Below are 15,742 nucleotides of genomic sequence, written 5' to 3' on the forward strand. Positions count from 1 at the left end.
ATTGCTTTTTAGTAGTTTTCATTCAAATTTGCGCGCGCTTGATTTATTTCATTATTTATAGCCTGTCCATATGTACACACTGCTTGTCATCTGTGAAGCTAACAGAATGTGTGCAGAAACTGTTAACTGTTCTGGGAGCAAAGAACAGTAGAACAGTAGGGTACCCTAAAAATATATATGGGTTTTATAAGTCAATTAATTTATTGAATATAAATAAGAGCATAAAATATTTCATCTGTTCTGTCCAAAATCAACTAGTTTATGTGTAAAGATTGTCCCCTTAAAACCCGTCATATCTACTCCACTGTTTTCATAACAGCGACAAACACTCTCTAAGCGTAAGAGAGTTAACAGTTCACATGAGCCCAACAGCGCGTTAACAGCTACATTTGAGCACAGCAGTGCGCTAACATCGTCTTGCTCATAACAGTTAATAGTTGTGGAAACGAACGGTCGTGTGTACGGATGAAATAAATTGTAATAGTCAAAGTGACAAAATTCGTAAAGATTAATGTCGAATTAACTTTCGCGTAGACGTGCTACGTTATAAACTAAATAAAAATCGACTGATTTGTATGAACTGATTTAAAGACTGCCTAATTTGGCTTACCCAAGTGAATTGCACGGTTTACGAGCGTCTGTTTTTCCCTCACACACTGAGTGTGTGCCTGTATGCGTGTGTCTGTATGAGTGTTTCTGGGTGCATTTGTTTATTCCGACCGCCAAATACTACTTCTTAGTGAACTTGCGTTGCTGGGCGGCGCTGTCATTACCCCCACCCTTCCGCGTGCCCTTCCCGTATTCACGCATTGTGCAGAAAAAAAATCGAAACTCCCGCACATTAACTGTATGTTGAGTTGTCGGAATTGCTACAAAACAGAAAACAAAAATTGAAACACAAAGAAATATGATTTAAAGCATAATATGAAATTACGGTTAAATGCTAATGCGTGACACACAGCCTGCGTAAATCTATTCAAAATAGACCAAACAACTTTTTTTGTACTTTTCCATAACGAAACGCATCGCACAACACTGACAATAACTGTTTACCGAATTATTTGGCAATTTGTATACAAACAGTAGCAACAAAAACAAGAAACGCATACCAGACTCTAATGAACTTTAAACTAGCTGAATATATTTTATACCCAGTGTTCAACGTTTGGAGCCCACTGTGCTGAACTGTTAACATAATCAAGAGCAATAAACAAGTGCTTTAAATTTTGTTTAAATTAAGACTGGATATAAAAAGAAATCGTTGTCATTCGACCTAAAATGTAAACTGTGTAAGTTTACGATTTGAACAATAACAACAAAAATCAGTCTATAATGGTTGTAATTTAGCTAATAAACAATTTACGGACACGGAAATCACGTGGAAGCAACTTGAACTCCATTTGTGAACAGGTGAGTTAAGTTAAAACTCAACAAATAATTGTTATTATACAGTGAAGGCTCGCTTGAGCAGACAGCTACGTCAGATATTCCCTTGTAAGATGTGTGCGAATACGATAATTATTCTTAATAAAACTCAAAAATTAGTTGGCTAAAAGAGATATCCGCCCAAGGAAGCTGTCCATTAGTGGAACTTTCTCGGTATACATAATGCCCCAAATGTTATCCGAAGGCCCATTGACCTTGTTTAATGTATTCATTCCACCAATTTACACGCACACATACATATATAAATATTCATTGAGGTTGTGTTGCCACAAACACATGTGTTTCATACGTTGGGTGTCTAGATATAGTTTGTATATTTGTGTATATATATTTATACATTATAGACACATCGCATGATTAATGCTTTTTGACCGACGCATTTGTTATTATTTTGTCGCCTGAAATGTCTTTGGAATAATGTGTTAGCTATTTTTAGTCAAGTACTGTGGAAAATTCTATAAAAAAAGAACAAAAAATTAACAAATTATTTCCAATAATTTACGTCAATGCCGAGTTTGCTTTTAAAGAAAATCTATTTTCCTACGACGTAAATTGGAAAAGCTTTTAACTTTTGGATGGACTATGGAATTGCATTTATGCAATAATAGCTCGATATTCGTCATCGATTACAAGCGAAATTTGATTAAGAAACAAAAAAAAAAAAACATTGAGCATTGCTGATAAGGCATAAGCCTTAGATATGGCAGGGCTATATTTGAAGGTACCCAAGTTGAAGATAAATTACAGCGAATGTTTATATTGCAAGGGGAAATTCTCGCTCGATTTGCTATGTTCTGGCCACCGACAAGGCCTTTTATCTCTAATTAATTAATCTATGTACAGAATTAATTAATAAAAGCGCCAAAGTGTGTCGCATGAAAATATGGCCTTGGCTGACAGAATATTCGCCAAGTTGGCCGCGACAAACAGTCTGCCATGAAACTGGGATTTTCAGCATACACAGCTTTTGGGCCAAGTTATTTGCATAAGCTGAACTCAGTAAAAGGAAACCGGCTCAGTCCACAAATACACGCACACACACGCACACGCACACGCGCCGCCATTTTGTTGTTCCTCCATGTGCCCAACATTTGAGTTTTATTGTTTTCGTCTGCAAAGCAACCCACCCACAGGGCGGATTTGACCCAGCTCAGAGTCAAGTGGCACTATCGTCACACAAAACATACATATATATATATATATATTTATATATATATACATATGGATATATAGTTGTATTGATGAATGGCTAGAATTATGTTGATCTGTATGTACATAAATGTCTGATGGTTGCTTACAAACAGACACTTTGTTGGTTTCGGGCAAGTTTTTTGGTTTTGTTTTTGTTCCTTTTATTTTGCCTTTGTCTAGCTACAAATTTGATTTAATGTAATCGAAAACCATTTTATGGCCACTGTTTGTCGCCCTCCTTGGCCAAAGTCTTTGCATTTGGATGGCGTAATGCACTCAGAAGCCAAAAACATTCTAAACTGGCTCCAAGTAATGTTAGATCTTAACCTAAAAAACAAGTTCTTATTTAAAGCAATATGCGCATTGACAGCTGGCAATTATTCAGCATGTTTTAAGATTAACTTTGTTGAATAGTAAAGTCAACTTTTAGTTGAAGCCCGTCTTCTCGGAAACTTGAAAAGTCTTGCTAGTGCCATTCATTTCACTTAAAGTTTTTATTTTAGCATTTGTTTCAAGCCATCCATCCAGCAGAGAATAAATATTGTTCTGACTAAATTCAGTAAAAGCAAAAACCAGCTGCACAGCTGATCAGAAAACCGGTAAAGACTTTGGTGTAATTTTAAACAGGAAAGAAATACGCGTGCCGAATATTTAATACTTTTCCAAAAAAAAAAGAGGAATTTAAATAACACCGGAAATAACTAGGGCATATGTCTTAAGCAAAATAGTGAAATATACGAGGAAGTTAAAAATTTCAGATAATCAAAATTATATAGTATATTCCTCTGCTGGGCTATAGCAAGAATCATCTGTATTTAGGTTGGCCCAAACTAAGCTTATAAACCAAATTTATAAGAAGAGTTTTAGTATTTTTTCGGTATATCCTTAAAAACAGCAGAGTTTTTCATAGGAGTCGGTTTTCAATAGGTTATTCTTAGCAACTATATGATATTGTGTTCCGATCCGAACACCTTCGACTAGCATATTTTCCATAACAAAACGATGTTGCAAACTTTATTAACAAAGGAAACTTTAATATCGATAGGTATACAAAGTTATAAATAAAGAGTGCGGATTTCAGCATTTGATTTTCTCTCCTCCCTCCCCTCAAGCGTTACATGCTTGCTACCGAATTGAATATACCATTTGAAAGAGCACAATAAATGCCTGTGGTCGCAATGTGTGTCAGTGTTAAGAGCCGAACAGCTGATAGCAATGTGAATACAATACACATGCTACGAAACACTCAAACGTGCTATCACACACACACACACACACACACACACACACACACACACACACACACACATACACACACGCACATGCACATGCATAACACATATGCATACCTAAAGCAGAAAATAAAAATAAAAATCAATAAAAATAAGCCCCAAACCGGTTCGCAGCTGCTGCGTGAGGCGCATTCAAATGAGCTGTTAATAATAATGATGTTGTTGGCGATAATGATGATGTCGATTATGTTGTTGTAGGTGAAAAGCGCACAGACTTTAATAAAATTTAAATATAGCTTTAAGTCCGCACAGACAAATTGTGCAGAGATTATAGATAAGGTCGAGCAAATTGTATACCCTGCAGCTAGGCTCGCAGCGGGGCATGCACTAATTAAGTTCAATACACTGTCAGGCAACAGTCAATGAACTGCTCAAATGCAGACAAGTTTTAGCTAATAATATACTTTAACAGTTGTCTCGTGATATTAAATAACCTGCACAGATAATCAGCGTTAGTTGTATGTTTATGACCTCAACTTATCTAATCTCTTGCGTCATCCTAAATACGTAAATGCGTATGCAGTAAATCATATTTTCCGCACTTGGACGCCAGTTAAACATTGCATAATAAAAATAACAAAAGTTCTGTTCTGGTCATAAGAAGTTTCTACATATCACATGGTTTTATCATGAATCGGATTTAAATTGCATATATCGCATTTCTCAACATAAAGTCATCATCAATTATAATTTATAAACGATAAACACGTAACTTTTAATATGATTTATAATTGTTACTTTTCTCCAATGCATGCAATTTCTGAATTAATTGTTTTAATTTTAGCTGGCAACTTATTTGGCAACATGGCCGAAGGACACACGAAACACGAAATTGCAACGCAGCTTGTTTGAATTAAAACTTTGTTCGTTATAATTTTTTTTTGTTTTTTAGCTGTTTCAGGTGCTTATCGCATGACCGTTAACATTTGCATAATTTTAAACGCAATACGGGCGAGCAGTAGAGCAGTAGAGCAGTAGAAACTACAAAGAAAAACACTTGCACAATGCACTTTTTTTGTTGTTTCTTATCAAACGTGCCAAATGAGCAAAGTATAAAACGTCATTCGCATGCACATGAAATGTCAACATAGTGCAAATATAAAACTCAAGCATAGCTCGTTAAAGGGAAATCCAGATGTAAAGTTAAGATTCCATTAAATGTAGAAACTTACGGAAAGATCTGTTCTGGTTTAAATTTGTGTGTAGATTTTCACCAATTCTTTATGGCTGATTCTAATCACTTAAAAATATTTTTGTTGTAAAATAAAATAGTTTATATTGCATACGGACTGGATTGTCAAGAAGATATATACCACATTCCAAAAGGTTTCTGGTTTTCAAGTTGAAGGATTGAAAAAATATGAGTGCATTTAATATTAATCTTTGTTATATTATTTAGCTTTTCTTAGTTCAAATATATCACATGCAATTCATAGTCGATGTTTAAATACTCTAATAAACTTTTTCTGAAAATTGAGCTAGGCAATGATAACTTAGATCTTAGATCTATTGCCACTTTTAATATGGCACGTTAGATGAGCGGAGTGTGTTATTTTAGAGTACACACACACACACACGCACACGCACAACACGACTATGGGCTCATTTATAATGTCAACTGGTAAATTTCCACTGGCAGAGGGAAAACAAAGAGCTATACGGCAAATAGTGTTAGTGGTTGAAAACTCTATAAGGCATTTAGAAAATTAAAGACATACGCAATACAAAAGCAAACAAAGGCGAGATATGAACTGCACTCCGCATCCTAAGTAGAAGGGAGAGCGGGAGAAAGAGAGCGTGAGTAGAGAGAGTATATAGAGAGAGTGTGTGTATGCATACACTTATGATACATACATAAATCAATCAAGTGTGTGTGTGTGCGTGTGTGCGTGTCATTCACTAAGTGTCGAGCCGCATCGTCAGTCAGTCGTGATTCGATTTCAAGCCGCGATGGTTGCTCAACAACAGCAAACTTTAAATAAACATAGTCAACTTCTTCTGAATTAAGTTTTGCATTTCTTTTTCATCAATTTGTTTTTATTGTTTTGCTGCGAAAACAAAGAAATTTATCGCCAGCGGATATACTTTTGCCAAGTAAGTGGAGCACTTGAGTGTTGGAAAACAACCAAAACATTTTAAGAACTAGAAGAAAAGAGGAAAAAGGAACAATTTAACATTTCACGTGGAAATGTTTTTTTCCAAAATGTGAGAAACTTTAAAAGCTGTTTTCAGGATGTTCACGATTACTTTTGGCAAGGGTATGGAAGAGTCGAGAAAACTTGTTCATTTGATCTGTATAATATATTGACGTAGACTGCGTATGGTGGTTTTTTTTTCTTTGCTCCAATTACATCATATGCCACTTGTCCTTGCCGCTTGGTTTGCCAAGTCCTTGGTCCTTGTCGCCTACTTAGTCTACCCCTAACGATAATCTACAGCTGGCCGTCTGTGTCATCAAGTTTGTCAGCGCGTGATAAATTTCAAATTTAATGCGTCCTCTAAGATTGGCTTTATATAAATATTGTGTTGCTATATATATATATTATATATTAAAACCGTTAAGAACTCGTTTCTCGTTTAATACCGTTGCTTCTATCTAAAAGTCAACCAGTTTGTGTGATTAACAAAAATTGATTGGCAATTATTCAATTGAGGTTTCGTATAGACACACAGTATAAATACAATATTCATGAATGCATTTCAATTTCGATTTATTTCGCTCGGAAAATTTGCTTTAATTTACTGCCAAATGCAAATATAATGCAAATATCTCATATATTGATTATTTAATTCATCAGTTGGCAGCAACGCCAATTTAAAACATTCGAAGTTAGGACTGAGGCGAATAAATATGGGAAAACAAATTCAATCATAGCAGCTGAGAGAGGTTGTTGGACTATATAGATATCTCTCTATCTGTATATCTCGATATATCTCTCGTTCTCTATCTCGAATTCTCTAAGCATCTCTCACTCTTTATATCTTGCTTTCTCTCCCACCCCCTGTCGCTCTCTCTTTCTCCTTCTATCTCTCTCTCTTTCTCCCTCTATCTCTCTCGCTCTGAAATTTCAATTTCTAGCAGATTCTAGAATAGAAGTGTCCGACAATCAGAGTCGACATATTCAATACATTGTCTTCTTACTCTTTAGGGAAAATTTTAGTTCAGACTTTCCGGAAATCTCGTTAAAATTAATGTAAATGTAATGTAATGGAAACTATCACTATCCATATCTCATAGTCTCCCAGTAAGATGTTTTAACAAAGCATACAGCTGATCGAATATTTATAAATCAACATAGCAAACAATATATTGGGTCATAAATCCCTTTTTAAATTTGCACATTTATTTGCAGGGCATAAATATGGGTTGAATTTGCAAATGGCATGCTAGGTAGATTTCCAGTCGAGTTGTGCGCATTTGCATTTAAGCTAATTGCAATTTCAATATTAACCTTTAAACTCCCTTGACGTTTTTGACGTGCTGTGCATGTCAAAATATTAAAAACGAAAAAAAAGAGTAAATAAAAGGTGCACCTAATGCTACCCTTATATTTTGTGACCTTGCAGTTGCTTATAGACAAGAAAAGAAAGTGATATATAACGGACTTGCTAGAAATTATTATTAATGTCTAAAATAGTCGATTCAATTCATAAATATGCTAGTAAAATAATAATAAATATAAATTAACCAACTACTAAAACATATAAATGTTAATAAATATGCCAATAAATTTAAATATAAATGATATGTTGATAAGCCCAAATAATGTCACAATATTTTGCATATATCATAAAGCTGAAAGGGATGTTTTTTAAATAAATATAAATAGATAAATGCGATGACTTCATGAACAGCAATCCCCAAAGCTTATACGGGGCCCTGCATGAACAATTTTCATTTTTTCATGCAGCAACAAGGCCAAAATGGAGAAATATCTCAAAAGAAAAACTCATTTAATATGCACAGCATATACATACTTGAATGAACACACGAACACACATGTTCAATCTGATATATGTATAAAAAAATCAATAGTAACCGCTTTTTGCATGTGTCCATGCGGCCACAAACTTTGTCAAGTTTAAGGCAAAAAACGTAAATTATCCTTTAGCACACACGTGTATGCGCATTCTCTCTTACTCCACCTTGACCCCCCCCCCCCTCTCTATCTCTCTCACTCATTCTCGGTGTGCCCCAAAAATGGCGAATTCTGCCGTTATATTCGCATTGTGTGCAAATTGTATTCTTCTGCGCTTTATAGTTGCCATTTGTCAGTGTTGCAAAACGCAACGGCATGTGAATAACATCAAAGCATGCCGCCAGTCTCCCTGTGTGCATGCGTGTGCCTGTGTGTGTGTGTATGTTTACTATGCGCATTTGACTTTGCCACAGTGACACCTTTTTTGCATGCACTTGTTTGCCAGTCACACACAAACACACACACACACGCACAACCCATTCAAACACACACGTATATTTTACTGCAGCAGGTTTCAAGGGGCACAACTATAAAAAGTTTGCTGTTGTTGCATGCTGAAGGATACCCAAGTAAGTGGCATGTGGCAGAGTAGCTGTCAGCTCACAGTTCTCATGCGGGTTCAAATACAGCAATGCATTAAATCACTGGAATAAGCTAAGCAGATGAAAGATGTAAAATAAGGCAAGAAAACGTGGTTCCAAACTAAACATGACGACATAGTTATTTTGTGTTTTACTGTACTTCGAATTCCAATTACCCTTTTCAAATGCCTCAGGAATAAACTATAAATATCCTTTTGATCATGAATAAATTAATATATGTTTATGAAGAAACTATATGGAGCAGAGAAAGTTATAGTTAAAGACATCCCCGCATTACTTGAAGTGAAAATCGCATAGAAAAGCCATCAGCCACAATAATTATTTGCCTTCATTTGATAATACACACAAAATCCATAGAGCTGTTAAATATTGCTTCTACGCGATAAAAGTGTGTTCTGTACCCCACTCTACGAAAATAAATTGAATTCAAAATTTCTTTACTTTCACTGACCTCTATGAAGCACACACAAAGCTTGATTGGAGAAAAGGATACGCAAATATTTACATATCTTGACTGTGGCGAGTTTTATACACAAGTGTTGTCTTAAGTTTTTGTATTTGCCCACCCGATTTTGTAAGTCCTTGAACATTTCAGCCTGGACAACTCAGGGCTAGCGGCTTATGTAAAATACAGTATACACTTAAAATAATATTCCATGCTAGAGAATATTAAAGCAGACAAGCTGTCAACGTGCATAATATTGTTAGCAACACTTTTGATTAATTGGATTTTGTAGAGCTGAAATAACTAGTTTTAACAGCAATTTGACATATTTATAGCAATTATTATTGCTGTAATTGTTGTTGCTGTTTAGCTATTCTCACTGTCTCTTTCTCTTTTTGGCCAGAAACCGCAAATCAATTAACGACGAAGAGCATTCGAATTGCATTTAGAAAGGGGTTTACTTGGGGGCTTTCGGACAGCCATCAATTACCCGTACCACAGCAATTAAGCAGTCAGCAAATAGCGTGTTAAAAAGGGAATCAAATAGTGACAGCTTAAAAGACGGACAATTCCAAACTTAGCCTTTGGCTAGTGAATCCATTCATAATGTTTGAGGCGTGCAAAGCTAACTGACAGCTGTTTGACCGGATTACACGCATTCACTTGGCTATTATATGTAAATGAATTGTTAAGACGTTTTAATACCCTAAACCCATTGTATATGGCTAAAAATTAAATGTTTATTTTGTGCAAAAGGAAAAATCTCCGATTCCATAAAGTTAGCTTGTCCATGTGCATGAACACAAGGATCTCAGAACCTATTAGAGCGCGAGACTACTGGTTTGTTTCCGATAACCGATAACTTGTCCCGTTTCAAGCAATCAATAAATATCGAGAGAAAAAATCAAATTTCTAAGGTTTTAATTAAAGTATCTAGCATATCATAGCTACCAATGCTGATTTACCGATTACCACAAAGACTAGTGTTAATTAGTTTGTTACTTAACAAAACGAATATATATTCAACACAATTTTTCTTATAATTTGTCTATTTTATATATCAATTAGCTGCTTTACTTGTTTATTTAACATGACTTGTTTATTTGACGCGGCTTTGTCGCTTGACACATTTATTGTAAAACGAACTAAACAAAGTCAAGTCAAGAGCTTTCAGTTTCAATATATCCGTTTGCATGTAGTATCTCAGATCACAAATCGAATAAGATCCGAATCAGATCGCAATTGATTCAATTAGTTTCAAATTGTTGAGCAAAAACAATTGAATCGAATTCGACAATTTCTGCATAATAACAATTGATATTTATTGCCAGTGGAGGATGTCTTGAGATTTTTCCTTTGAAGCGATTGTACAAATCTATTCCCATTATGATTGCAACTTGAGCGGGGCCAATAAAAAACGTTGAATGTGAATATGGATGTGAATGTGAATGTCAATATGAATGTGGCCAACTACGCCGCAAAGTGAATGACATTGTCTCGATGTTTATTGCGTTGGCCTAGTTTTGAGTTTAAAGACTTTGGCATCGTATAACAATTGTTCTATCACAATTAGGCAGCAAAAACCCAAATTAAACTGGCGTAGGTCAGCATCAAACCACTTTTTATTGGTATCAGCCAAACACACACACACACACACACACAAACACACACACGCACACACAAAGTGGAATAATACAGCTCAGATTAGCTCTGGTAATTAAGACATTTAATACAAGGCGTATAAAAATATTTTCGCTTATCACGCATATTTTCTTTATCACAGCAGTTCCATAAAACTAATTAATGTTTGACATGATGATTAAAATTTTTACTACATTTGTCGGCTTTTCCAGTTGCTGCACTAAGTTATCTGGATTGGTTGAACACATGAATAATTCTCATTAATATCGTTTCATAATGTTTCTATATCATTCAACAACTGCAATTAAAGCGTATTGAGAGTTTTTAAATACAAAATTTGGTATTTCTGATTAATCTTTGAACTTGTAATTTGCTGTGTTACCTGCTAAAAATTAAACAAAAACTAACGCAAGGGAAAATATAATTAAATGTGACAGTTGCTATTTATTTAACATCTCGTTCAAGTGCACTCATAACAAGCTTAAATTCTTAATTTACTTCAAATGAAATTTGCAATTAGTAGTATAAACTTGTTGTAATCATATAACTTGCTGGTCAGTTGTATTCAGGGGCATCCCCCAGCTGTGGCTGCAGCTAGCCGAGCTATAACTTATTTTTAAACCGATTTAACATAAATAACTTAAAGATCTCTAGTCGGGAGCGCCCGACTTTATCTGTGTTTATTAATAATTAAATATTATAAGCCGTTCATTTAAATTGGTAATTTAAGATCGTAAAACTTAAGAGATATGCTAAAAAAGCAGATTCTGATATCGATTATACATATAGACAGACGGTCGGACAGATTGAAGGACATGCATAGATCGACTCGGCTATTGATGCTGACCAAGAATATATACCCTATATAGGGTTGGAGATGCTGTCTTCTGCCCTTTACATACATATGCACAAATTCATTATACTCTTTTTCAACTTTAACCGTTTGAGAATTTTAGGCGCAAGCTTTGTATCAAAATTTCATTTACTTATTTAAAGCTCGTGTTAATTAATCATTTGTTTGGGCTCTTTCAAGGAAAAACTATAATTTTTATTATTTACTAAACGGCATATATTACTCCCATGCAAATGTAAGCTTAAATTATTAAATTAGTTTAATTATTTTCATTCGCATGCTAATAAACAAGGTCGCTTTGATTAAAACCTATCGCCTTGTGCAGTAGAAGAATAGCAAGATCCAAAAGTAGATGCTATATTAGATTTAAGTTATACTTAAATCTATTTTGTAAATATGTATATTATATTATATGCATATGGTGAGCATTATAATTTACGCACAAGTCGACAATCCAAATGAGCAAAGCAAAGAAACGAAACATGTAAAAATGTCCGACCGAGAGAGAGAGAGTACCCGACTAGGAAGTACCCTGAGAGAAAGATGAACTAGCACTCAGCTATGCTATTTTTATTAACCAAATTTCTTTAAGGTATGTAGGTTAAAGAGATTGTGTTAATGAGACTACTCGACTGGGAGATACCTTCGTCAGAAGATGATGTGAAAAAATATCATGTGCTAAGCATTGCACTCCAAGTGTTTCGTTGCAATAGCTTATTGGTATATCAAATCTTCGAGTTTATGTGTATACCCGATTGCACTCATAAGTGCAGGGTATTCAAGTAAAAGAGAAACCCATCACAAAAGGCTGCCTACTTGACAGCCAGAGCGACGGGAATGACAAGTGGCCGCGTGTGGGGCAGGTAGTGCGATAACTGCATGCACACATACACCTCTGTGTGCATAAATGTATATGCATATATATATATATATATATATATATATATATATATATATATATAAATATGTCTGAAAGTGTGCGTTCATTCGTAGTACTCGTATGCCCGCCGCTTGCTGATAAGAAATTTATTAGATTAAAGCAAAAACGATTGCCGCGATTACAGACACGACATTGTCCCGCCGCCGCCGTCTCGGTTTTATACTGTTCGTTCTGTTCTGTTCTGTTTTCTGTTCTTTTCCGATTTGTTTCGTCTTTCTGCTCGAGGCTTTCATCACCGAATCTTTCTACTCATTTTATTAGTCTGCCAGGCAACGAGCCACTGAACTGTTGGCTGCTTCGGTCGGACTATCCGATAACTTAAAAAGGAGTTAACTTCGCGGCAATAGTTGAGAAATAGTTTATCAGCCATGTGCCTGCACGATTTTTGTTCTGTTTCGGCGCTCAAAATGCCAAGTGTGGAGTGTTTGTTAAATTTTAAATATAAATGTTAAATTTTCAAGAGAGTTCTTAAGTGAAGCGTGACCTGAAACAGAATTCTATACACAAAGAGGCGCAGTGCAGTCTTTAAATTGGCTTTTAATAGGTTTTGAAATTTACACGCGATGCTTACTTGATATAAATTCTTGATAGAGTTTTTGGCTGATCACGACAAATTCATTGAAATTTCTGCTATACGACAGAAGAAGGTTCAATTAAAAATTACAATCTTAATGAGAGCTGTGTGCTATTATAATAGGTAATACGTGATATAAAAATATTCCCAAACCTTGTAAAAAAATATATTTTTTTAAATAACAACTATTTAGTCGACGTGAATAAATAGTAATTATTTGGTTTACACGGTGTGCAATAATTCATATATGAAATCATAAGGAATATGTGTGCTATATGTGTATATGTCTATATTTTGTGGGGCTTTGTAGTCCAAGTTCCAGGAAAAAAAAACAAAAAAAAATATTATTTAGTTGATGTAAAAATAAATCGGAGAGTGCATTTCCTGATTTCTGGCACGTATAAACTTTGTTTTAGTACAATTTAAAAGTTTTGAACATTGTTGAAGTGACACTCGCGCTTCCTCGAAATTAATGAAGTGCAGTCGAATGATAAGAAAAGTGAATCGATTACCTTATTTTATAGTGAAAGTCAGTCAGTTATTGTTACTTACAAAACATTTTAGGTGAGCGTGTCCGGAATTGTAACCGAAACGAGACGTAATCTTACACGTTATCAGTGCCCGTTAAGCACTGTTGCCAAATTGTATTATAAAGATAATAATCTTAATGTTCCTTTTACTACACACTCGACTACCCTATATACTCACATAACAATTGCAGCTTATCAGCGCGTCAAGACGCAAATTGACATTTGATAAGCAACAATTTTTAGTGGATAGTTTAGATAGAGAGTTAACATTTGCCTTTTTCTAAACTCTAATCTCATCCAATTGAAATGCGCCGCACGTTGTTTACACTGTCTACACGCATAGATTATATACTATATTTTTAGTATATATAATTAAATGCAATCCCTATCGAGCATTGAACTTGGCACAGCTCGCAGCGTTTATTCAACCAATCGACAACAAATACGTTGAGTTTTGTGCTCTCAAGCAGCCGATCCCATTGATAACTGCACAATTGGGCCAGCCAAAAGTCTTATTGGACTTGAATTGTTTTAAGAACTCGACAATTTCAACTTTATGTCTGCCATGAACCCAAATTGGACTAACATGTGTACACAAATAAAAACTTCCTTAGCTTGGAGTTTATTATTAAAATAGTTGCTGTTGACATAAAATAAATTGAGCGTTCCGCAAAATCGTTATTGGGTTATAAAAGGTTTTTGCTTTAATAAAATTAAATTCTGTTAATCGTAAACTTTAAATGAGCTTTAAGCTCTGTTTTTGTTAATATAAGATAAAGCTTCTTTACTTCTTTAGAACTGTTTAATCTAGAGTTAATGTGCTTTCAAAGCTCTTTAAAGCTGTAAAATGGAGCTTTTTTCTTTCCATTTCAATTAAACTTGCCTGATAGCCCTAAAAGTACTGAATTTGCTTTTAAAATAAAGTAAAAAAATATTGCAACATTTCTATAGTATGAAGTATGTATTTATTTCTAAAAATACTGAAAGGTAATGGTATTTTTTCGCCCAGTGCATGAACGCCCACACAATTCGGTAAAAGCCCAGGCACATTGTTTTTCTGGCTTTTATGTTCAAGAGGCGTGTGCAATTCGCATATTGCAACTAGATATAAGAAAATAAAAATACATATCTATATATTTATGTACATATATGAACAGCAATCTATGCTAAGACTGGGCAAAAATATTTCTCAATGGCTTGTGAAAATAAATAAAAATATATATTTCACAATGTCTGCCAATTTACAAGCCGTTGTGATTGAACAGTGGCGCCTTTTGTTAATAGATCTAAATGGAAATTTTAGAATAGCTTGTTAAATGCTATCTACTATGATATATGATATGGAGATGGTATTAATGGGCTTGACGCTTGTCAAATTGGAAATCATTTATTAATGCGTCTACAACGAATCGCAGCTAATTTTTGTCTTTGTTTTTGGCTCTTTTTTGCAGCAGCAGGAGCAGCGACTGTGGCAGCATCAGCTGCTAATCGACTACAACAATAAGCATAAATCATCGTCAAGCAACAACAACATTGCGATTGAGTTGCAAGCCTAAGCAAAGTGAAGAGCAAGCAAAAAACATATAACGCATTAATCATACGCCGCGTGCGCCGCAATTGAAACGCCCTGTGAAATTTGCTCCAACGAAATGTTTGCGAAAAGGCCGCACAATGCGCCGCGCACTTGACACGCGTTGAGTTACTGTTACAGTTACCGTCATTACCGTAACGTCAATCGATCAATCGATAAATTTGTTATCGTTTATTTGTTTTTTTTGGGTTTTTAGTTTTCACGTCGCTTGTTTTTTATTTCGCTTTGTTTATTCGAAGTGCCGCATGTACGTGTCCGGGCTAAAAACGTTTACTGGCAGCTACAACTGCAACAACAACAACAATAACAACAGAAACTACAATCGAAGAGGCAGCCAATTTAATTTGCAGCCAAAATTTGCACAATTGTTTTCTTGCTGGCCAGTGTTAAATACGTTAACTTTCTTAATGAATGACTTTCGGCTAAAGTCACTTTATCGTGCCACTAAAAAGACAACAACAACAACTACAACCGCCGCAGCAGCAGCAGCAGCAACAACAACATCCGTTGGCAGCTCCATTAAAAAGCAAAAGAGCAGCAGCAGCAGCAGCAACAACAAGAAATCCTCCTCAACAACAACAACAACAGCAAAGACAACAACAAACTTTGATAATAGCAACATTAACAATCCGCGCACTTACAACAACAGCAGTAAAT

At 35.1% G+C, this 15,742-nt stretch overlaps 1 non-coding gene across 1 annotated transcript; it reads left to right on the forward strand.

The window, feature by feature from the left end:
• Positions 1 to 436: 436 nt before the first annotated feature.
• On the forward strand, positions 437 to 15,330 carry LOC26531424 (uncharacterized). The gene is made up of 3 exons (XR_011416844.1): positions 437 to 477; positions 1,156 to 1,410; positions 14,946 to 15,330. It is a non-coding gene; the product is annotated as an uncharacterized protein (transcript).
• Positions 15,331 to 15,742: the final 412 nt, after the last annotated feature.

Source organism: Drosophila virilis, chromosome 5 (genome assembly GCF_030788295.1).
Source record: "Drosophila virilis strain 15010-1051.87 chromosome 5, Dvir_AGI_RSII-ME, whole genome shotgun sequence".
NCBI classification, from domain to species: domain Eukaryota; kingdom Metazoa; phylum Arthropoda; class Insecta; order Diptera; family Drosophilidae; genus Drosophila; species Drosophila virilis.